The sequence below is a fragment of the Schistocerca americana genome, chromosome 7 (assembly GCF_021461395.2).
Source record: "Schistocerca americana isolate TAMUIC-IGC-003095 chromosome 7, iqSchAmer2.1, whole genome shotgun sequence".
Taxonomy (NCBI): Eukaryota; Metazoa; Arthropoda; class Insecta; order Orthoptera; family Acrididae; genus Schistocerca; species Schistocerca americana.
Window position 1 is genome coordinate 531,745,382 of NC_060125.1, and position 24,858 is coordinate 531,770,239.

At 46.6% G+C, this 24,858-nt stretch overlaps 1 pseudogene; it reads right to left on the bottom strand.

Moving 5' to 3' along the window:
- Nucleotides 1-2,411: 2,411 nt before the first annotated feature.
- Nucleotides 2,412-2,529, bottom strand: LOC124623306 (annotated as a pseudogene).
- Between the last annotated feature and the right edge of the window lie 22,329 nt (nt 2,530-24,858).

Genomic DNA, 24,858 nt, shown 5'->3' on the forward strand with positions numbered 1-24,858 from the left:
CCTAAATTATCCTAAGGACAAACACACACACCCATGCCCGAGGGAGGACTCGAACCTCCGCCGGGACCAGCCGCACAGTACATGACTGCAGCGCCCTAGACCGCTCGGCTAATTCCACGCGGCAGCGAGTAAGTGTGCAGACGTTTACAGACGTGCTAATCGTGACTGTGTGTTTAAAATGTCTCAAAGAACGCAATTGATGTTATGAGGGGTAGAATACTAAGGCGACTGGTGGCTGATCAAACAAAGCAGGTCGTGGCACAGGCCCTCCGTGTGCCACAAAGTGTGATCTCACGATTATGGTAACGATTCCAGCAGACGGGAAACGTGTCCAGGCGCTACAGTACGGGGCGTCCACAGTGTACAACACCACAAGAAGACCGATATTTCACCATCAGTGACCTCAGACGGCCACGGAGTACTGCAAGTAGCCTTGCTCGGGACCTTACCGCAGCCACTGGAATAGTTGTCTCCAGACACACAGTCTACAGAAGACTGAACAGTTATGGTTTATTCGCCTGGAAACCTACAAGGTGCATTCCACTGACCCCTAGTAACAGGAGAGACCGTAAAGCCTGGTGTCAAGAACACAGTACATGGTCATTGGAATAGTGGTCCCAGGTTATACTCACGGACGAGTCCAGATATAGTCTGAACAGTGATTCTCGCTGGGTTTTCATCTGGCGTGAACCAGGATCCAGATACAAACCCCTTAATGACCTTGAAAGGGACCTGTATGGAGGTCGTGGTTTGATGGTGTGGGGTGGGATTATGATTGCACGTACACCCTTGCGTGTTTTTGACAGAGGAACTGTAACAGGTCAGGTGTATCGGGACGTCATTTTGCACGAGTACGTCCACCTTTTCAGCGGTGTAGTGGGTGCCACCTTCCTCCTGGTGGATGATAACGCACGGCCCCACCGAGCTGCCATCGTGGAGGAGTGCCTTGAAACAGAAGATATCAGGCGAGTCGAGTGGCCTGCCTGTTCTCCAGACCTAAACCCCACCTAGCACGTCAGGGATGCTCTCCATCGACGTATCGCTGCACGTCTTCAAACCCCTAGGACACTTCAGGAGCTCGGACAGGCACTGGTGCAAGAATGTGAGGCTATACCCCAGCAACTGCTCGACCACCCGATCCAGAGTATGCCAACCCGTTTTGCGGCCTGTGTACGTGTGTGGTGATCATATACAACATTGATGTCGGAGTACATGCGCAGGAAACAGTGGCGTTTTGTAGCATATGTGTTTCGGGACTGTTTTCTCAACTTATCACCAATACTGTGGACTTACAGGTCTGTGACGTGTGTGTTCCCTATGTGCCTATGCTATTAGCGCCAGTTTTGTGTATTGCCTCGTTGAGTGCCACCACATTCTGCAATTATCCTTAATTTATGAGCATGAGTGTAGAAATAGCGGATAGTATTGTGTTATTAGTAGAGTAGCAGTAAGAGCGGAACAGGTCGCTCGGAAGAGCTCAGTGGCTTGGGACCTGCATTAGTCATTGGATGACACCCGAGAAAGAAATGTCACGGACTTTCAGTCCTTCTAAAGCTGCTAAAGTCGACTGTTCCTGATGTAGTTGTAAAGAGGAAATACTAAGAGATGACCACAGTTAAACCACGATCAAGCAGATCTCGTGTACTGACCGACAGGGACCGTCGAACATTGGAGAGTGGGCGTCTAAGAAATCGCTTGAAATCGGCGGAAGGAATCACGAGTTTCGGAGTGCTACCTTCACTCCAGCTGGCACTTTTGCTGTACGTTGGGAGTCAAAAAGAGTGCGTCACAATAATCGAGCAGGTCCCCATAAGCCGCAAATTTCTGTACTTAAAGCTCAGTGTAAACAGCGACATCACTGGACAGGGAGTGACTGGACGCGACGATTTGGCGTGGTGAATCACGCTACACGCAGTGAAGATCCGATGGACGTGTTCGGATTTGGAGAATGACTGCTAACATGTGTAGTGCCAACACTGAAGTCCGAAAGAGATGGTGTTAGGGCGTGGGGGTGAGCTTCGTGATAATGGTGTGGTCTCCGATTGCGCTTGAGAAAATGCTAAATGCGGAAGGATCTGAAAACGCTTTACAATACTGTGTACTGCGTTCAGCAGTTCGCAGACGACGATTCTTTCCCAACTTGACACCTATTGGATAAGTTAGAGCGTCGACTTCCTTTAAGACTACAAAACTGAAACTAAACTCCTCCCGAATAGGCCATGAAGGCCCAACAGGTACTGACCGACCGCCGTGTCATCCTTAGATCACATGCGTCACTGGATGCGGATATGGAGGGGCCTGTGATCAGCACACCGCTCTCCCGGCCATATGTCAGTTTCCGAGTCCGGAGCCGCTACTTCTCAACCAAGTAGCTCCTCAGTTTGCCTCACAAGGGCTGAGTGCACCCCGCTTGCCAACAGCGCTCGGCAGACCAGATGGTCACCCATCCAAGTGCTAGCCCAGCCCGACAGTGCTTGACTTCGGTGATCTGACGAGAACCGGTGTTACCACTGCGGCAAGGCCGTTGGCCGCTCAAGACCACAGCCTCTAAAATTATTACCTCCTCTAGTTTCGGCTCCTGAGAGAGATTGAGATGCCATTCCTCCAGATTGAGACGTCTCACTAAGAACGTACCGTGGAGAATTCAACCCATCGTAAAGTCCACCTTTGGACACTTCCTATATTAACAATCATAAATAGGTGTGCGAATACTTTGAATCAGATAGTGTGCACTCGCATCTAAACTTTGCAAGACACTGTACAGCGTCAGTCGAAAGGTACGCCTAGCTTCTTATGTTCTCTGCAGGCGTCAGTGGTTTGCATCTTTAATTCAGAGAAAAGCATTCTAAGTCGAGAAACTACCTTTTCGTGGCGTCAATCTTCGATAAATGTTCCACAGATTTATTTTCAATCTCATTGTTTTTGGAGCTTATAACCTTCCTTGTGAATGTGGTCACAGTTACATTAGTCATTCAGTACGATTTGAGGACGTTCCGTAGAGCGCCGACACTTCTGTAACACCGCGATTTCGTCAAATCTTCTGTTGCCGAAGACCGCATGATGAACAAACATACGATTAAGACTGATAAAATGATAATCTAGTCCCATGTAATCTACCTACTGGGCATCTGACGTAAAAAAGATCGTTGAGATCAGATTGTGTACAGCTACTTTAACCTGGACAGCGTGTAAAAAGACGCTTGCTGCTGTAAAACTGCACAGAAATATGCCGAGTTATCCATCATTTAACGAAATCAGCATCGCTACTAGTGTTCCTCCATGTTCGACATCGATACAGTCTCTGACAACATATGGGACATCCCTGACGTCTCCATTACATAACTCGACCAGCTAAATAAAAGACCACACGACCTACAGATAACTTCTGACGACAACGAGAGAGGAAGTAGTCGAAAGCTCCAGAGCACATGCAAATCTGACATGACAAGAAATCGGCCAAACATTTATCCTAGTTTTCTAATTGTCTTCTTACATTGTGTGAGTACATAGCGGTTCGCGGCATTCTCAAGAACTTTGTTAGTGCAATGAGTAGACGGAGTGCACGGCGCTCTGTGATAATAACACAATCACGCATTGTAACACCCGACAGAAGCAGAGTAATCGCTGTAAAGCCCGTTAGGGCTTAACGGGCTCATGCAACACTCGTGAGCAGGTTCTCGCCACAACAGCAAGAAATGGCATTCGTGAACGACTTATGCTATCAAAGCACAAACCATGTAGTCAAAGCGTTGTGCGGGCTAGCCCTCTGTGCGTATATTTATCTGCATTCCGCAAGTATTCAGCGGAGCATACCTGTATCGTTATACAGGGTATCAGAAACCTATCCATACCAGATGGTGAACTAACCTGAGGTATGTACTTTGAGATAAGGAAATAAGGGTTGGTAATGAATATTTAGTTACTTTTATTGACGTAAACCAACTACAATGTATAGTAACAAATTGAGCTCATAGCACCTATTCAACGTGACGACCGCCGGTCTGAATGCATAAAAGATAAAAACTGAATTAAGTGAACCTCTACCGTTCCATACACCCTCGCCGCTATCCTGTACCATTTTCGAATGCTGCGCAAGTTTCCGTATGAACTTTGTTTATTTTCTCGTCGATTGACGAGAGTAGTATGGGAGGAAGTAATATGTTGCCCGATTACTGTTTGAATTGTAACAGTACCTTCCATGTTGGTATTAGAGGCAGTGCTTGTTGACTCACAGTTTGGCATTAATGCATTCATTTGGACTCTTCCGCCTATTCACTAGGGGTCCTTCGCCGGTGGCCCCTGAGAGTGTATGCTTTGTCTCGCTTGGAGGAACCATGCTGTCCCTGAACACGCATCTCAAATGCTGCAATTCATATTTAAGTGGTGTCGTCAGAAATAATCTTTGCTCTGTGTACTAGCGCGCTCAGAACCGCTTCCTTGTGCACAGCGTGGTGAAAACTAATGGCAGGCCAGAGCTGCTATGAGCTGCCCAACTCGCCTTTCTACGTGTGCGTCACGCCGGCCCTTTCTGGGAGATTCCAGACGCTGCAAACGTACCGACATAGCCTGAAAAAAAAAAACCCTCAAGGTCTGTGTTCGATAGCATCAGGGTATAAATCCACATATTGAGTGGTTGTAGTGTTAGTGATTCATTTGTCACTGTCATCGGCCATCAGATGGCGCTCTGGAGAGTTCTGTATGTGACCCTGTGTTCTGAGTCTGCAGGCAGTAACTGTGCTGAGTTTAAAGGTGAACAGCGTGCGTGATACTCCATGTAGGATACACCCATCCTCTGCTGAAGAGTACGAACTCCAGCTAACTGCAGCCGTTTGGACAGATTTGCCTTCTGGGTCTGCGGGAAGCTTGATGGTCGCACGAAGGGTTGCTGTACATATTGGGCACAACGTATCGGTGGAGTGTCGCTGCTTTCAGCAAACACGCGTGGAACATTTCCGCACCCGCAGACCGGGTTCTGGGTGTCCACATAGTACAGACGCACCTCAACGCATTGTTCGAGCAGCGGTGGCGACCGAACATCATCCAGGTAGGAATTCGGTCACGTGTTACACATTATGTGTCATTGAACACCATTGGTGGCTGACTGCGAGAGGACTAAGAGCACATGTGCCTCTGGCCAGGCTACCACTGACCACTGACACAACGATACCTCCAAATACAGCCTTGAGGGTGTTGTGAAAACATCAGCTGGAGAATGGAACGGCACTCTATTGTCTTCATTGATGAGAGTAAGTTCTGTTTGTGTGTGAGTGAAGGATGTACACGTTTACGGCGCTCACAATGGGGGTGCATTTGCCCACGACAAAAACGGCCCACCTCAGGCTTTGTGACGTGGGGCTCGTCAGTTACATCTCGCGGTCACATATGGTGCTTCTACAGAAAAGTGACCACAGCCTCCTACATTGCACAGGCTGCTATCCATACAGGTTGTACCACTGACAGTAAGTCGGTATGTTTTATCCAGTGCCGTACATGTCCACATACAGCTGCTGCGACGCAAAGTGCCCTCCGTGGCGTACAACCGCTCTGGCCAGCAAGACCAACTGAATACCTGTGAGACATGGTGAAGCGGGAACTTACTCGTTCTTTATAGCGTGGAAGAACCATTGCCGAATTGCAACAAATGCGGGAGATACTTGGGAAAATTTATCGCAGGATGCCAGTCGGCACCTTTATGATCGTTTGCGAGAATTCACGCCTACGTTTCTTCCAGAATGTGGTACACTGTGTATTGATGAGACTGTTTGGACGCCCTTTAATGTGACATGGGTGTTTCATTTGGTCTGGCTGTGTTATCATGAATTGATAAAATGATGAACTGCCCGTTACGTTACTTGAAAATAATGCTGCCTTGTCCTTGAGGGTGTTGCATTTTTTCAGCAGGGCGAATAAGAGGATGACTGATAACGATGACTGACGACTGGTAAAGATGGTGGAGACGACAGTCGAAAGGTCGAGTATTTCAAAAATTGCTCTAAGCACTATAGGACTTAACATCTGAGGTCCTCAGTCCCATAGACGTAGAACTACTTAAACATAACTAACCTAAGGACATCACACACATCCATGCCCGAGGCAGGATTCGAACCTGCGACCGCAGCAGCCGCGTAATTCCGACTGTAGCGCCTAGAGCCGCTCGACCACCGCGGCCGGCGTGCTCGAGTATTTTATTAGAAGTGCAGCGACCTGTAAATCGGAAGATTTTGTTGAGGCTCGCCAACACAGAAGACTCCTACACACAAATTCCGTGTTTCGCAGCTGAGAGCGAGGCTAGCGACATTCCTTAGACTGATTCGACAGTGTCTCAGTGCAAAGGATTAATTCAGATTTCCAAGTAAAATTGCAGAGCAATGCGTCACGTAATCGGTCTCGCGCACAGCACTTCACCGAAAATGAGTTGATTCTTACCGCGGGCGCGAATGGCACTTCTTGCAACGCCACGAGAGCTCCGAAGACGAGGAAAAACGGAACTGTTCCGAGACTTGTTCATGCTGGCACCGAAGGAGGGGCACTCTGGAGAATCTGCGGGTTGTTGTTGTTGTGGTCTTCAGCCTAGAGACTGGTTTGCTGCAGCTCTACATGCTACTCCATCGTGTGCAAGCTTCTTCATCTCCCAGTACCTACTGCAACCTACATCCTTCTGAATCTATTTTGTGTATTCATCTCTTGGTCTCCCTCTACGATTTTTACCCTCCACGCTTCCCTCCAATACTAAATTGGTGATCCCTTGATGTCTCAAAATATGCCCTGCCAACCGATCCCTTCTAATAGTCAGCTTGTGCCACAAACTGCTCTTCTCCCCAATTCTATTCAATACCTCCTCATTAGTTATGTGATCTACCCATCTAATCTTGAGCATTTTTCTGTAGCTCCACATTTCGAAAGCTTCTACACTCTTCTTGTCCAAACTATTTATCGTCCATGTTTCACTTCCATACATGGCTACACACCATAGAAACGAGTTCCTGACGCTTAAATCTATACTCAATGTTAACAAATTTCTGTTCTTCAGAAACGCTTTCCTTGCCATTGCCAATCTACATTTTATATCCTCTCTACTTCGACCATCATCAGTTATTTTGCTCCCCAAATAGGAAAACTGATTTACTACTTTAAGTGTCTCATTTCCTAATCTAATTGCCTCTGCATCACCCGATTTAATTCAACTAATTGCATTATCCTCGTTTTGCTTTTGTTGATGTTCATCTTATATCCTCCTTTCAAGACACTGACCATTCCGTTCAACTGCTCTTACAAGTCCTTTGCTGTCTCTGACAGAATTACAATGTCCTCGGCGAACCTCAAAGTTTTTATTTCTTCTCCATGGATTTTAATTCCTACTCCGAATTTTTCTTTCGTTTCCTTTACTGCTTGCTCAATATACAGATTGAATAACATCGGGGATTCGGGGATAGGCTACAACCCTGTCTCACTCCCTTCCCAACCACTGCTTCCCTTTCATGCACCTCGACTCTTATAACTACCATCTGGTTCTGAAAAAATTGTAAATAGCCTTTCGCTCCCTGTATTTTACCCCTGCCACCTTCAGAATTTGAAAGAGAGTATCAGCCTGAAAACCGCAGTATGGCGGTGGTGAGAACGAGCAGGTCGCGTGCCTCGCACTGGCGCAGGCGAGCGCAGGAATCTGGGCCTCTGCTGCGAGGCCCGCAGACGGATTCGCCCGCAGTACGCAGCCGGCGGCTCGCCAGCCTGGCCGGTAGGTGGTTTCGCGAGCCGCCGGCCCGGGCAGCGCCTGCTGCCGTCCTTGTGGCCGCCCCAGACGCGCCGCGGCCGTAAAAACGCCTGGTTTACGCACAGCCCCTCCACGCCAGCAGGTGCGGCCGGCGTCTGCGCCAGGCTGGGCTGGGTAGGTGCCTCCTAACGGACCCACGGCACCCAGCACATATCCATATGAAATCGAGCGCTGCCCGAATGACCAACCGAGTGAGGTGGCGCTGTGGTTAGCACACTGGACTCGCATTCGGGAGGACGGCGGTTCAAACCCACGCCCAGCCAACCTGATGTAGGTTTCCCGTGATTTTCCTAAATCGATTCAGGCAAATACCAAGATGGTTCCTTTGAAAGGGCACGGCCGACTTCCTTCAACATCCTTCCCTAATCCGATGTGACCGAGGACCTCGCTGTTTGGTCCCCTGTGTCGCGTAATCCCCACCGCACACCCTTTTTACTTTATATGGAGTTTATATGGCATAAAATTTTAATTAATTTTATATTGCTTACTGTTGCGAGCACGACAGATAAAATTCGATTCTCACTATTAGTTTCTGCAGTTGAAAATATTATAACTTTATGAACTTTGACCTATTATGTGGGCATACATACAACACTAATAGATTTCCTGCTGTGGACGTACGATCTATAATTTGCAAACTGTTTTTATATATCACTGATCTGGCTTGTTAGATATGGAATATGGTATCATCACTGTAACTAATTATGGAATAAAAAAAATGCCCTTCGCTACTTTCATTTCTTCAATACACAGAAAATCATCCATATTACCTGTGCGGAAGTTATAGTACCTTATGTTCACTAAACGTAAAAGCCGCAGTGGTTTCTTTTTAAATATATGAACACTATTAACTGCCACGACTAACATGGGATCATGAAACTAAAGAAAATGAAAATGAAATTTGATTATTACGTTATTAGCTTGGACAGGTTTTGCACAGCAGTCTTTTATCACACACAAGTAAAATTTTATCAGTCATGAATTATTTACGTAACTGATAACATAATAGCAGCTGCCCATGTCCACCTGAAAATGACATAAAAAAATCCACAATATCCCTCTGAAGTCTCCAGGAAGTTGAAAGAGATAATTTTAATGTACCGTTACCTGTCCGCTATATTGCGGGAAAACTGCTTTCGCCGGCCTGAGTGGCCGAACGGTTCTAGGCGCTGCATTCTGGAACCTCGCGATCGCTACGGTCGCAGGTTCGAATCCTGCCTCGGACATGGATGTGTGTGCTGTCCTTAGGTTAGTTAGGTTTAACTCGTTCTAAGTTCTAGGGGACTGATGACCTCATAAGTTAAGTCCCATAGTGCTCAGAGCCATTTTTGAAAATGGCTTTCATTCAATTCCATTTGAATTTGCCGCGGCAGCAGCTCCCGCGATCGCTGCACGGCTCTGCGTCATGAAAAATTCCTAATAAGCTGAAAACTGATGGGTAGATAGAATGAAATCTTGCGCAAGCTAGCAGTAAATTATTACAGGTAGTAATTTTAACAATTTATGTATTCAAAAAATCAACATAAATTTAACGTACACACCTTTTACAGATATCAGCCTCCAATGGCGTCTTTCTCGATCAAAGGACAAACGAAGGCTACCAAAGCATTCAAGCGAGCGTCACAGGCTCTTACAACTTTAACGGCTACAAGAAGACAGAGAGAGTAATGTTTTAACCTCCACTATTTATAGGCAATTTAATATGCATCTTCGTTATCTCTTTCAATTATCATTGTCTGCTTCGATACATACTTTCGCCGACCACAGAAATTATTTGTGAAATATAAATACATAAATATTGCACAAACATAAAAATGAAAAATTGTTATTTCCTTTTATACATAATCTACAAACATTCATACAGTAATGAAATAATAGTAATGCAGATAAATGTTTGTTTTTATTATTTTTTATATATTCTAATGATTTTGTGAATGTCTTGCCAGGAGACGTCTCACATGCCCCGAATCAATCAACCGAATAACCACGTGTCATCTGACTTGCAAGCTAAAGGTGCGTCGTTCGCGAAGCATCAGGTCCAAAGGAATGGTTTACTAAACTGAGCGGAGGAGCTCGCGGACGACATCTGAAGAACGGTCGTTCACCGTTCTCTTCAGGTCGATCTCGTTTTCGCCTCGGTCCTCTTCGGCTAGTCTCGTTCTTTTCCGGGTAGCCGCTCATTCCAGTTCCGCCGTTTCTCGCACCCACTTCTGTCACGTTCTTTTTCAAACGATCACACGTTCCACTCCCGGTCGTTCTTCTTTCAGTGCCGGGCTGCGGTTCCCACCTTTCATTCTTCTTCAGTTTAAAAATGTTATCGAAATCTTTACTCCTAGTTTCACCTACGCTGTTCCGTGTGCACGACCTGCAATTTAGAACTTTACTATAATTGTATATTGAAATTAAAACTAGAAGTGCGGTTTCTCTGGAACTCGTTTTCCGACGTGCTAGTTCGTGTTTTTGAAAACGAACGCCTGATAATTTCCACTTTAACTTTCAAAAATAATGTTTAACAATGGCAATGCATAACTCTGTATGTACGGACGTGCAACAAGTTCTTAAAAGATAAAATTTTAAAATGAAATTAATTGGAATTTATGAAAACAGTTCCTCGTAACCTTTTTGCTGCTCAGCTTTAGGCACAGCCTGTACTCATTTGAAAGGTCAGTCGAACTACATGGAATCCATTCGAATCTAAGTCTCGTTCTCTAAAGTCACCAACACATTCAGTTTGAATTCCAGAAATTGTTGATCCCACTTGAGTTTCACGTAAATATACCTGTACAAACAAACACACGCGCACACGCGCGCGCCTATTTCATTGCAATGGAGAATGTGTCAGGAAAGAAACTATTTTAATATTCTAAAACGCGATTATTACAGAGCACAGGCGTAGCCAGCGAGGACGCAGAAAGGAGGAGACCAACGTCCCCTCCGCCATCTACAAATAATTAATCTTCACAGACAGATGTACCATTTTAGTATTAGTTTCAAATAAGGAGCATTATTTAATGGAAACTGGCCAGTAACAAGTGTACCCTCAGCAATTCGTCACGAAACCTCAAAGCTCTTTCGTGATTTATCTATGAGTCGCCGGCCCCCACCCGGACTCAGATACGGTGGGTCTGCTCTTCTTATTGGATACACTACTTCCAGTACCAAAATGGCTTAGTCACATCTACAATTCAAGAGAAACGGGAAAAGCTGCGAACTAGCCACAACAAGCTACAGCTCTTCTTCAGTTTGATAATTTCTTGACAAAAAGGAGAAAACAACATCAAATACTACCACCATAAAGACTTCTGTTATATTTGACCAAATTCGCAATATTGCTTCCCATACATTAAGTACGGTTACATAATCTTTTACGGTCATTTTTTTAAAAAAACTAACAGTCAAAGACAAAAATGTGGTCCTTCCAAAAATATTAGTTGGCCCTCAGTCTAGCACAATATTTTATTTGGTTATTAGCGGCTGTAATGATTTTCCAGCTGGGATGGCAAATGAGCATGTCAGCCCCTCATCGCATTTACTAGAATAACGGGTAAGAATGTTAGGCGTTTGATCAGCTTGGAAAGATACAATTAATTAGGAATTAAATACTTATGTAATGAAATAAGTAATGTTAAATTTAATGTAATAGCAATCGCGAAAATAAATTACTGCAGAAAGACTTGTCGTAGAGACAGTACGTCACTAGATCGCATGATAAGTTAACGCAGGAGGATTGGACTGAATGGTGATGGTAGTATTATATTTATTTAATCGTTGCTGTTCCTGCACATGACTTGCACGCTAGAAGACATAACATTCCATGCTCAACCTGTTACTTTTATTATTAAAATTACATTAATAACTGTTATTTTTATTATTAAAATTACATTAATAATACTAAAACACGTCGTGGAGATAACACAAATCGCTAGATAGCGGGGCGATCGAAAGTTCGAGCAGAGCCCTAAGTTTTCCAAGCTCTGGCACAAACTGCTCCAGCCACTGCACTCACGCTTTTCTGTGCTGACTCAGTGTCAGTGGCCTCCCTTCAACACACGTTCAGCAACGTAGTCGGCACAGACTGGCTGCATATGATCGAGAGGGGGGGGGGGGGGGGGAGCCTAGCCAATTACAGGCAACTAAGGCAAATAACCATTAATCACAAGCTCACACCTAATTCTAAATTATCATTTACAGCTGAATATATCCCCATGCTTAAGCTTCACATGATTCATTCAACCGGACATACACTCTCTGCCCTCAATCCCAATGCTGATATTCATCTCCATAAAGCTGTATCGTAGCGTAACTGTTAGTACAACTTGCTTCGTTTTTCCTTAAAATCATACTATTGCATTTAAACAGCTTTTATATTTTAATATTGTGTCTTTGCGCTATGTACTGTATTTGGTACTATGCACCTTGTAAACTGTAATTTAACGCGTTTCGTGCATATCACGAGCAATGAGCGTTGGATTTTACACTTAATGTTTGATGTCACGACCAAAGATTTCGTGTGTCTTGATAGAACCTTTTTTTTTCTAAATTTGGTTCAAAAAAAAATTGGCTCTGAGCACTATGCGACTTAACTTCTGAGGTCATCAGTCGCCTAGAACTTAGAACTAATTAAACCTAACTAACCTAAGGACATCACACACATCCATGCCCGAGGCAGGATTCGAACCTGCGATCGGAGCGGCCGCTCGGCTCCAGAATGTAGCGCCTAGAACCGCACGGCCACTCCAGCCGGCTCTAAATTTTGTTTCTTACATAATAGTGTGTCTTGTGCACACTAGTGAGAGCTTTCTTAGCGAGGGCCCAATAAGCCGAAACCTGTTCAAAACAAATATTGATAGAACAATAGCGCAGTTAGTTTGGTTTACAATCTTAAATATGAAATAGTTTTGCCAAGAAGTGGTGTATTCTCACCACAGATAAAATCATGTGTACGAATTCTGTGTGGCCTTGGTGGTCTAGCGGGTGGCTCACTAGACTCAGGATCTGGAGGTTCCGGATTAAATCCCGGGTAGGGGCAAGGATTTTTCCTCGTTTTAGTCCCTCCAGGATGGTGCAGGTCCACTCAGCATACCATCACATGAGTACTCCTGATCTTCCGGGGGGAGGAGCGGGACTTTTTTTTGGGGGGGGGGGAGGAGGGAACGGATTGGAGAGGAGGAGGTCATGGTCATGGCTATGGGCCTTCCGCCTACCCCTCGGCCAAGAAAGACTGCCCTTTACTTGCAGTCAGACGAACATCGCGGTCTCGCGTTTGCGCCACAGGCTGTGCTTTACTTTTTTTACGTATTCAGTGAAGCGACCCGTTACTCTTAATTTCGATAAAAATCTGCCAAATGATCTGCTGACGATGTAACTGACTAACGATGGTAAAAATGTATCATATTTTACACGCAGTTCATGAATCTGGTGGTAAAGGTAAAGAGATCCATCTGAAGCTACTGTGAAGTGTTTGTACTATATTCACAACTTAGCTTTCGCCGTTTTGAAACAGATGGCAGTAGCGTTAAGTGGTCTACAGCTGTTAATTCGTTAGTGTCACACAGTAATCTTAGGCATTTGTAAACAAAAGGCCATCAAAATATTAGTCGATTTGTGATTGCATCATAACCTATTCACGACTGAATATGACAACTTATAAGCCCAGTCATTTGCGGGATGTTTCAAAGTCAAGTGGCTCTGGGCACTACGGGACTTAACATCTGAGGTCATCAGTCCCCTAGAACTTAGAACTAATTAAACGTAACAAACCTAAGGACATCACACACAGCCATGCCCGAGGCAGGATTCCAACCTGCGACCGTAGCGGTCGCGCGGTTCCAGACTGAAGCGCCTAGAACTGCTCGGCCACACCGGCCGGCGGGATGTTTTAATTCTCTGATTTAATATGTAGAAATCTGCGGCCGAGGCTCATAAAATGCTGGCTAAGACCATTGGTGAGGCATCTACTAGAGAAAGGACGTGCAGATAATGGTTCCAAAGCATCCAGAACAGTAATTTCGACGTCGAAGACCGACATGGCGGTGGAAGAGAGAGGGTTTTCGAATCTATAGAAACCGACGGAAACAATCACACGAAGTCGGTATCGAAAGCGGTTGAGAGGAGAACTGAGAGACAAAGGGCCATAATAGAGCGACAGACATAAAAAGGTGATTTTTATGGTAGTATTAGATCACATTTCGCAAAATCCGTCAAAACGTACCTGGAAATGCTGAAACGGTAAGTCCTATCTCACCTGCCGTATTCTGCAGACATTGGTCCCTCTGACTACCATCTTTTTCTATCAGTGGCACACGGCCTGGCTGACCAATATCACCGGTCATATGAACAAGTGCAAAATCGGATCGATTCATGGGTACCCTCAAAAGACGCCCAGTTCTTCCGCCACGGGATTCGTGCTGCCAGAAACATGAGAGAAGGTAGTGGCCAGTGGTCACTACTTTGAATCGTACGTTTTCTGTAAGTTTCCCACAATAAAGCCTCGAGCTTCGAGGAAACACGGCCGAACCAAAGTTGCAGACCTCATAGGAGCAAGTAAAATAAACATTCGACTTCACTTGGTCGAATAGATCATAAGGACGTTGGCCAAACCCTGTAGGACAAGAATGGAGAAGGCGATGGACCGCGATCTTTCTGAAGAAGGAATTTAGTCAATTGTAAGAATTAGGTTGGGGAAAGGGCCGAAAAATCTGAATCCTAATGGCCAGATGGGAATTTCAACCACACTCACCCGAAACGCGAGTCTGAGTCAGCAAGTGTACTGGGAGGAGAGAACAAACACTGGTCAGTATCTGAGAGCTAATCTAAATGGAGCAGGCGCGCCCCGGCGTCTCAATTAAGGCGGACGGCGGGCCGATTGTCAAACAGCTCGAGATGTGCCGTCGTAGATACCGCATTGCCGGCAGCATCAAATACTGGCCACGACACGTGGGAGCCGCCGCAGCCGAGGGAGCTTCACTGATCGGCAGCGAGCAGCGCAGGTCGGCCAGGTCGCTTCTCTCACAACCAACCACGTGACACGTTCCCCAACTGCAGTGGCGTGCACGTGTTCTCAGTATGATGTGTGACAGCTAAGCCACCCCAAATACACTAATGGTTCACAATATTATCATCACCTGCTCATTAGCGTGTCGGTACACCTTTGGGGCCGGCCGGTCCGACCGAGCGGTTCTAGGTTCTACAGTCTGGAAACGCGTGACCGGTACGGTCGCAGGTTCGAATCCTGCCTCGGGCATGGATGTGTGTGATCTCCTTAGGTTAGTTAGGTTTACGTATTTCTAAGTCTAGGAGACCCATGATCTCACATGTTAAGTCCCATAGTGCTTAGAGCCATTTGAACCATTAAAGTGCAACTACTCATCGTGTCCAGCGTGGCTGTAATTTTCGTATGCAAGCGAAACTCGGTAGATATACTAATGCGTTAATGTGAAACCGATTTAAGCTGTAAAAAAAATAGTTTCAATTTTGGCAAATATGGCAAGCACAGCATCTCGTCGACGCCTCCACTGCTCATATTGCACAAGTTGTGTAAGTCGAGGTTAATAATAAAATCAATGTTACGTCTTTCTCACTTGTTTGACCATTTCTGCCCACATTGCATTCTAATCCGTTACATAGAGAAACATTTCTACGTCTCGTTCTTACGTTCACAGCGCCAATTTGGCACTGGTGGCCAAAACTGGAACTAATTTTTTTCTGGCGTAAATCGGCTCTGCATTAATGCACTAGAATGTCTACCAAGTTTCGCTCCCATGCAATAATTTCAGCCCACACTGAACCTCTGCGAATAGTTGCACTTTAATTACAGCCCCCTTGTATACCGGCAGAGTAAATTTGTGCTTCATTGGGGGCACACATCTTATATTTTTTTCTGCGAGAAATTCGCCTTACCGCATAAAATACTGGGTTCCATTAGTCGAATATTCATGGAACCAACTATGTGTTTTTCAAGACATTACGTATTATCCTCATAGTTCTGATGCAAAGGGATTTAGACTTGCTACATATGTCGGCTAGGACTGACGTTACATTCGCGTTAAGTTATTAAGAAAACCATGTAAAATCTAAATCTGGATGATATAGAGGGTGTTAAGAGCCGTTCTTTCCGAATAGTGCTTAGAGCCATTTGAACCATTTTGTACTTGTACACCACATCTACCGATTTCCGCCCCATTCGAGTAATTCCTTCGTGATGCGTAATTTTCTTATATGTAGAGTCTATGTTAATTAGAAACTGATAATTAAAAGGACCCTTTCTTGGGTCCATGTTTCGTCTACAGGAATTGTCGTTAATAAACTTGCTAGTTTTGCGGGTAATCCTAATTAATTCCTGCTTAACGAGAGAGCTGTACCGTGTTTCCTCGAGGCGGCCTCCATATCAGTATAACATTCTACCCCACCTCCGTCACCTCAAGTTTGAAGCGTCAGTTGTCGGTACTTCGGGCCTATCGGTAGCGAAAACCGGCTTCCCTGCGTTGTTAAAGTGCATCTCCTTACATCAGCAACAACTCGCATTTCAAAAAAAAAAAAAAATGAGTAGCCTGTGTGACACGAAACGACACATGATTACGTGACCGACCAGGTATAATATAAATAACAGTTGAAGGTTGCTTGAATAGCAAAATTAAAAAAGAACACGGGTTACACAGATCCAGTAATGCACATAAAGAGAACCCGAGTACCCCTATCTAAAGAAAGTCGCCGGTTACACAGCTTCGACGCGATCCGCAGTATCGCCGCACCTTAATGACAGACTTCTTAACGAGCATTTTTTTTTTTGTCGATGAAATTTAGGTCTTTATTTACATGCAATATTTTTAAAGGTAAATGCTCAGTTACGAAAGTATCTTGTGGAATATAGGATTTTCTGATATTTTCTGAGTATCGTTTGTTTCGTGAGCAGGGATTTGCTGCTGTTTGTCACACACTGTTTCTGTCTGCCGACTTCTAGCTTCGAACATTATGTAGACAGCTAATGAAACGTTTGCTCTTCGTAACGCATTTCTTTCACATTTGCGTCTCCGTCATTGCCCACTAGAAGTCGGCTGTATCGTGCTGCTCGTGCCATGGATCCTCAACCGAGAAAGTCAGTGCAGCTAACCAACCACAACAGAGAAGTCGGCGTGGCTCCGAATCACTGTCGCTACCTTCCAGAACCTCACTGACCCTTCCAGCACGTCTCGCACTGCGAAAGGTGGTTGTTCAGGCTTTTGACAGATGGTCACATTAATGTGGCTGTACAGTGTATAAACGTCAAAAATTACTTGCGTACTTCAGAAAGTTCACCGAACTGCCTGCTGTTACTTAACGAAAGCCTTTGGTCGATATATTTACTCGTTATGAATAAATTTGTGGTCGGCCGTCGTAAGTCCTTCACCCTGTATAAGAATATCACCAGAAAATAAAAGGTGCAGTTCACATCCTAATAATACAACAGACCAGTAAAGAGAGAATATTTGTTAGAAATTAAATAGCAACTCAGCAAAGAACTAAACGGTGGATTCTGCCTGAAACCCAGCAAAGATGCTTTAACGAACGCAACTATATGGTTCCAGAGACGCTTTCAAGTCGCAAACATCTGTGAAGTGTGTATGCAAACTGAAACTACGAAACTGAGAATCAACCCGGATAACCTGCTCACTTAGCATCTGCCTAGCAGCTGTGCCTGAGTTTCAGGCAGGATCCCCCGTGTTGAACGATGCTGAGGCGCTATTCCAACACAGCTGGAGAGCCTCTGCAGTGCTAACTTTCTGGTAGCTTAAAACTGTATGCCAGACCGAGACTCGAACTCGGGACCTTTGCCTTTCGCGGGCAAGTGCTCTACCAGCTGAGCTACCCAAGCACGACACACGCCCCGTCCTCACAGCTTTACTTCTGCCAGTACCCCGTCTCCTACCTTCCAAACTTTACAGAAGCTTTCCTGCAGGAGGAAAAGGTCCCGAGTTCGAGTCTCGGTCCGGCACACAGTTTTAATCTGCCAGGAAGTTTCATATCAGCGCACACTCCGCTGCAGAGTGAAATTCTCATTCTCTGCAATGCTGTTTGAGATTAAATGTAATACCATGTGGGCTGAGACGTGAACGGGAATTTGGATCGAGGAGGGAGGTGCGCTAGCATAGTCCGTGCTGTTGTGCAAAGCCACTGCGCCAGGATGGTGTAGTGATTAGCGCATCTGCCTTCTGAGCAGCAGACCCATGTTCGAACCCCAGTTTTATCAAATTTTCATTCGTCGCTTCAAGGAAGTTGCGCCCCAATTTTCCCCTTTGGGTTCAGCTTTCACGTGGCCACTCAAGCGGCGGTGGCGAGTTTCTCGACATGAACTGGATGGCTCTCTTCACTCCAAAAGGACTCGTGTTACAAAGCCAGATAAGCGAATCGTGCAGACTGCTGCCCCTAAACTACTGAAACAGCTGCTGCACCTCTTCACGAACCACAGGTTCGCGTGGCCTCTTCACAGAATCCCCTCTGATGTGATTACACGTACGGTACGGCTACCTGTGTCGTTGAAAAACTCAAACCAGCTCAGCTCTGCAAGGTCTGTGATTCGGGGAGGGAGCGTTTACGGTAGTGCTGTATGTTACAAATCGTTGTTGGAACTCAACTTTTTTGTTTATTTTTATTTTTTCATCTTTGGACTCTTGGCAGAGCTAGGGCTCACACCTTCCAGCGCAAACGCACGCCTTCGCTACCTGCTAACGTTAATCGTCGAAATGTGGAGGCGGCTGCGGTACGGGCAGCGGCGCCCGCCCCCTGTGGCGGGTGCTCGGCGCTCCGTATCCGGCGGCGCGTGACGTCACCGGGCCACACACAGCCCCGTAATTACGGCGCAGCCCGCAGCGGAGAGCCCGTGGGCGCGGCCGTCCAGACCGCGGCCGCACCCAGCGCGTCGCCGCGATGATTGGACTCCCGCGGCGGCGATCAGCCGGGGCACAATGCGCGCCGCCGACAGTGAGTCGAGAACAAGAGACGGTCGCGGCTGCCGAGCCACGCCGGGGACCGCCGCTCCGACAGCCCGACAGCTGACGCTAATTGCAGCGGCGCGCCCGGCCGTGTGGAAGCTGATTACACTCACCGTACGGGGGCGAGTCTGCCACCGATACCATGTGTCTTCTATATTAAAAAAAAAAAGCTAATTTTTCCATGTACACCAGTTGTAGGTCAATACACTTCGTCAAGTGATTTTTCCTGTTGAAAAGAACTTTTCATCCGTCATCGTAGCTTCCGTGCCCACGCACTCTAAACGACGCGTCCACAAGGGTCGTAACATACACACATCAACAATAGTTTCCTTCTACAAGTCATTCTAGGAGGTGTGCTTCAACAAACACTTCTCGCTTTATAAGCCCCGTCACTTCGAATTAAACTCTCGAGCTTTCGACAGCTTTTTCTGAATTAATATGTACTGTAACAGTCATTCACTACTAATACACTCCTGGAAATTGAAATAAGAACACCGTGAATTCATTGTCCCAGGAAGGGGAAACTTTATTGACACATTCCTGGGGTCAGATACATCACATGATCACACTGACAGAACCACAGGCACATAGACACAGGCAACAGAGCATGCACAATGTCGACACTAGTACAGTGTATATCCACCTTTCGCAGCAATGCAGGCTGCTATTCTCCCATGGAGACGATCGTAGAGATGCTGGATGTAGTCCTGTGGAACGGCTTGCCATGCCATTTCCACCTGGCGCCTCAGTTGGACCAGCGTTCGTGCTGGACGTGCAGACCGCGTGAGACGATGCTTCATCCAGTCCCAAACATGCTCAATGGGGGACAGATCCGGAGATCTTGCTGGCCAGGGTAGTTGACTTACACCTTCTAGAGCACGTTGGGTGTCACGGGATACATGCGGACGTGCATTGTCCTGTTGGAACAGCAAGTTCCCTTGCCGGTCTAGGAATGGTAGAACGATGGGTTCGATGACGGTTTGGATGTACCGTGCACTATTCAGTGTCCCCTCGACGATCACCAGTGGTGTACGGCCAGTGTAGGAGATCGCTCCCCACACCATGATGCCGGGTGTTGGCCCTGTGTGCCTCGGTCGTATGCAGTCCTGATTGTGGCGCTCACCTGCACGGCGCCAAACACGCATACGACCATCATTGGCACCAAGGCAGAAGCGACTCTCATCGCTGAAGACGACACGTCTCCATTCGTCCCTCCATTCACGCCTGTCGCGACACCACTGGAGGCGGGCTGCACGATGTTGGGGCGTGAGCGGAAGACGGCCTAACGGTGTGCGGGACCGTAGCCCAGCTTCATGGAGACGGTTGCGAATGGTCCTCGCCGATACCCCAGGAGCAACAGTGTCCCTAATTTGCTGGGAAGTGGCGGTGCGGTCCCCTACGGCACTGCGTAGGATCCTACGGTCTTGGCGTGCATCCGTGCGTCGCTGCGGTCCGGTCCCAGGTCGACGGGCACGTGCACCTTCCGCCGACCACTGGCGACAACATCGATGTACTGTGGAGACCTCACGCCCCCGTGTTGAGCAATTCGGCGGTACGTCCACCCGGCCTCCCGCATGCCCACTATACGCCCTCGCTCAAAGTCCGTCAACTGCACATACGGTTCACGTTCACGCTGTCGCGGCATGCTACCAGTGTTAAAGACTGCGATGGAGCTCCGTATGCCACGGCAAACTGGCTGACACTGACGGCGGCGGTGCACAAACGCTGCGCAGCTAGCGCCATTCGACGGCCAACACCGCGGGTCCTGGTGTGTCCGCTGTGCCGTGCGTGTGATCATTGCTTGTACAGCCCTCTCGCAGTGTCCGTAGCAAGTATGGTGGGTCTGACACACCGGTGTCAATGTGTTCTTTTTTCCATTTCCAGGAGTGTATTTTATCATCACTATGCGTTTCGGTAGCGTGCTGTTATCTTCTGGCGCATTTGCAGTTACTTTTGCATTGAAATTAAAATGAAGTGAGGTTAGTTCCCTCTGCTGTGTGTGCGAGTGAGGTTACGTGTCTGTCACTTCCTTTTAATTAGAGTTTAAAAATAACTGGAAATGAAGCCGATGATGCCAGAATGCTGCCGAAACGCTTCGTGTTAATAAAATGTTAGTAACGAGCGAATGTTGCAGCATTTGGCCGCGCGGGATTATCCGAGTGGTCTGAGGCGCTGCAGTCATGGATTGTGCGGCTGGTCCCGGCGGAGGTTCGAGTCCTCCCTCGGGCATGGGTGTGTGTGTGTGTTTGTCCTTAGGATAATTTAGGTTAAGTAGTGTGTAAGCTTAGGGACTGATGACCTTAGCAGTTAAGTCCCATAAGATTTCACGCACATCTGAACAATGTTGCAGCATTTCATACAAATCTTACGATACAGTCGTAGCCCTCAAACAACATGCATATAACATGGAAAAATTTAAGCCGGTCGGAGTGGCCGAGCGGTTCTAGGCGCTTCAGACTGGAACCGCGCGTATGCTACGGTCGCAGGTTCGAATCCTGCCTCGGGCTTGGATGTGTGTGATGTCCTTAGGTTAGTTAGGTTTAAGCACTTCTAAATTCTAGGGGACTGATGACCTCAGATGTTAAGTCCCATAGCGCTCAGAGCAATTTGAACCATTTTGATAAACGTAACTTTCGATAGCTGTGTACGCCATCGTCATCAGGAGTTAATATCACTAACCACCGGGGCTGGCACGGTCTTCCGCTTATGCGCAGCGTCTTTCCTAGAAGTTGTCAGGCGAGCTATCCCTGAAGTTTGCGCAGATACTTGCAATTTTGTTTTTGCAACTTGTAGCTGGGGTCAAGTCACACAAATGCTGCTTATCATGTGTCTCATGAGATGCCCAGCTTCGATGGACAACATCGGTTGTTAGCATTTTCTAACAAAATCATTTCTCAATCGTAATCGTACGTCCCCCTTCCGCAGAGCGGTCCCAAATTAGTCTTGTACGATATTCGTTTTACCGATATGTATTAGCAGGGGCAGTAAAACACAAGGGATAACGAGTTCTACAGCACCGCCCTGGCCCGTGCTGACTGGCAACGCCATGCAGAAACGTGCTGCTCAGTCGCTGCTTGACTGCTAGTTACTCTTCGTGTTTTACGGTTCCTGATAATATATATCGTAAAAAAATATCGCACTAGACTAATTTGGTAGCGCTCTCGATGGCCACTTGAAATTCCGATTTAAAAATGATTTAGTTTGAAACTAGAAACGACGCATTCCGTCGACTCTGCGCTTCGCATAAGGCATTTGACGAGCAATATTTGTTTGGGCTGACACCAGCTACACGATGCAATAACGAAATGGCCGATACCTGACAGAACACCACATAAAATGCGCCTGACAACTCTTAGGAGAGACATCCAGTATTTATGTAATGGCAGGGTCTGCAACCTCCCACGGAAGTCTGAAGTGCCACATTGACTGGCAGCTTCTGGAACCTTACAGAGAGGACAGAATTGGTGCATCCGTAGAAGGCAAGCTGGGCAGCTTCTGACGGCTCCGTATCGCCGCCCGACCGAGTGACGTCACATGGCGCGAGGGGCGCCGCCACATTTGAAACTGCCGCTTGCGAGTCCCTAAAAGCATCAAGCCTACGTCTTTGACTCACCTTCGCTTTGCCGTGCTAGCCTCGGCAGCCAGTGATTTTTAACTCCTGCTGACGATGGTGGAGACAGCTGTCGAAAATTGTGACGCGGCTCGTAAACGGAGAAGATTTCATTTTATCGAAGCAAAAGTTTCGCGTGACCCTTATACGTCGCATAGCTACGTTGCTACTGTGACTGTTCCGGTACCGATCGGAAGGTCACCGCTGACGTCTGTAAACCTATAAGTAGTTGCCATGAATGCTACCTATGGGTAGAACGCCACGCTCGAATGGACTGCAGCATTTCAGTTCAACTAACGCTAGGAGCATATTAGAGACGTCTGTGCAACAGCAGAGTGACATCAGTCATGCCACGAAGGACAGTCGCCACCAGTGATCGCATCCCACAGGCCGTCCAGGCTCTAAAGGTGCACGCAGTGATCGATATCTGCAACTTTTTAGTCAAAGAAACCGCATCCTCAGTGCTCCACAATTCAATTCGGCGTTCGAAGACGCTACAGGATGCCACGTATCGCATCAAATTGTTAGGAGACGATTCCAAGATGCGAATCTCCTTTCCCGGCGACCATGGCGGGCACCATGTGGTACACCGCAACACTGCGGACTCCGTTACAGATGTGCAACGAATTATGCGGAATGGACCCCCCAGGATCGGTGTCGGGTGTTGTTTACGGACGAAACTCTCATCTGTTTTTACCCTAGATGTCGCTGGGAACGTGTCTGGAGGCAGCCAGGTAATATCGAATGCCTCCAACACTGTGTCTGAGACGTACAAGGTGGCGATGGAGTGATGTTCTGCGGTGGCATCACATGGAGCCATCGTGCCCCTCTCGTGGTGGTTGAGGGCAATCTCATTGCTGTACGGTACAAGGACGATATTCTGCAACTAATAGTGTGACAGTATCACCAATATTTTGGTGGCAATTTCAATTTGATGGGCAATAAGACACTTGCATATCGTTCTGCTCTCTTGAACACGTTCGTTCAGCGTGCTAGGATCGCAAGAATGGAGTGGCGTTCCCGTTCCCCCGCTAGGAATCCAATGTAACATGTGTGAGAACGATTGAAACTAGCTGTTTTGGATGTCGTCAAAGCCCAAAAACCCTCCGCGACTAGACAGAATCTTCGTTGAAGAGTGGGACAGTTTGGTTGATTTGAGGGAGGGGACAAAACGACGAGATCAACGGTCCCGTCGGATAATGGAAGCATGGGGAAGGAAGTCCGCCGTGCCCTTTCAAAGCAGCCATCCCGGGATTCGCCTGAAGTGATTTAGGGAAATCAGGAAAACCTAAATCAGGATGGCCGGACGCGGGTTGGGACAGTTTGGACCAGGGCTCATCGATGGTACGTCATAACGGATTCAAGCCTGTATCCGAGCAATGGGACGTTCCACCACGTATTGACGTTTCTCAGGAGTCCTGTGAGACTTCCCTCCCCCGCCCCATAGGAAACAGACAATTTTGTCGTTACATAAATGTCTTTTTTTTTTTTCAATATTTGGTGATCTGTATACATTGCCAATAAATATCCAGACATGGTTCAGAGCGTTTTTGTTTTCTGTGACATGAATTTCGAAATGAAGGGGCGATGAGTGTGATAGCATGAGACAGTCTTCGGAGACTACGACCACATGTGAACGAAACGTCGTATCAAATTCTGTGATGTCACTGGGAAGACTGTCGGCTCACACCTCGTATCAAACCTGTCTGATTTTCAGTTGAGTTTGTCTCCGGTACGTCAACGACGGATCGGATGATAAAATTACAAGAGAGTCAAACTCTGCGTTTTCGGGAATTGGATGCAGTTGAACCAGTTTTATATTTACTTGTGGGAACACTAAATAATTTTCAAAGAGTTCCCTGAGGCTAAATTGCGTGAAAAATTTTGAACTTTAATTTCTGTACTTAAAATACTGCCTGTCTCGTATCTGTATCTGATCTGTAAATCAGTTGTGAAAAGTGTAAGCAAAGTGAAATGTAGTCAAATTCATCGTCTAATTTCCATGTCAAATATATTATATGTTTTCCGTATCGTATTTGAAACCCACTGCATAAACCATCAACAATTTATATTCCGCTTTTCCTTTCGGTGCCATGATTCGTTCTTTGCTCTAGAACAGCAGCACAAAATGAACTCAGTGCAGCAATGCTTCCTATGAGGATATCTTTCCCCGTCCTTTTTCCGGGATCAGAAGAGTGACGTCCTCATAGACACTTCACCCCATGTAAACGACCCACGGCTGGTGAGGTCCTACCCGTAAATGCACGAAAGACAGGAACGTGACGTATTCTTCCGCACGTTTACTAGGAAACATTAATTGGTGGATCCGGATCGTTTTGGCTAGAAATATTTCTTTCACCATTTACACCAAAACAGAATTTCGTGTAAAGGTTTTATGCGGGTGTAGCTTGTCTCAAAACAACAACAAAAGTTTTATATGAATTTGGCTTAACTGGACCATACTAGCAGCCGTTTCCATAAAGTTTGAATAAAATTTCGTTGATACTTCC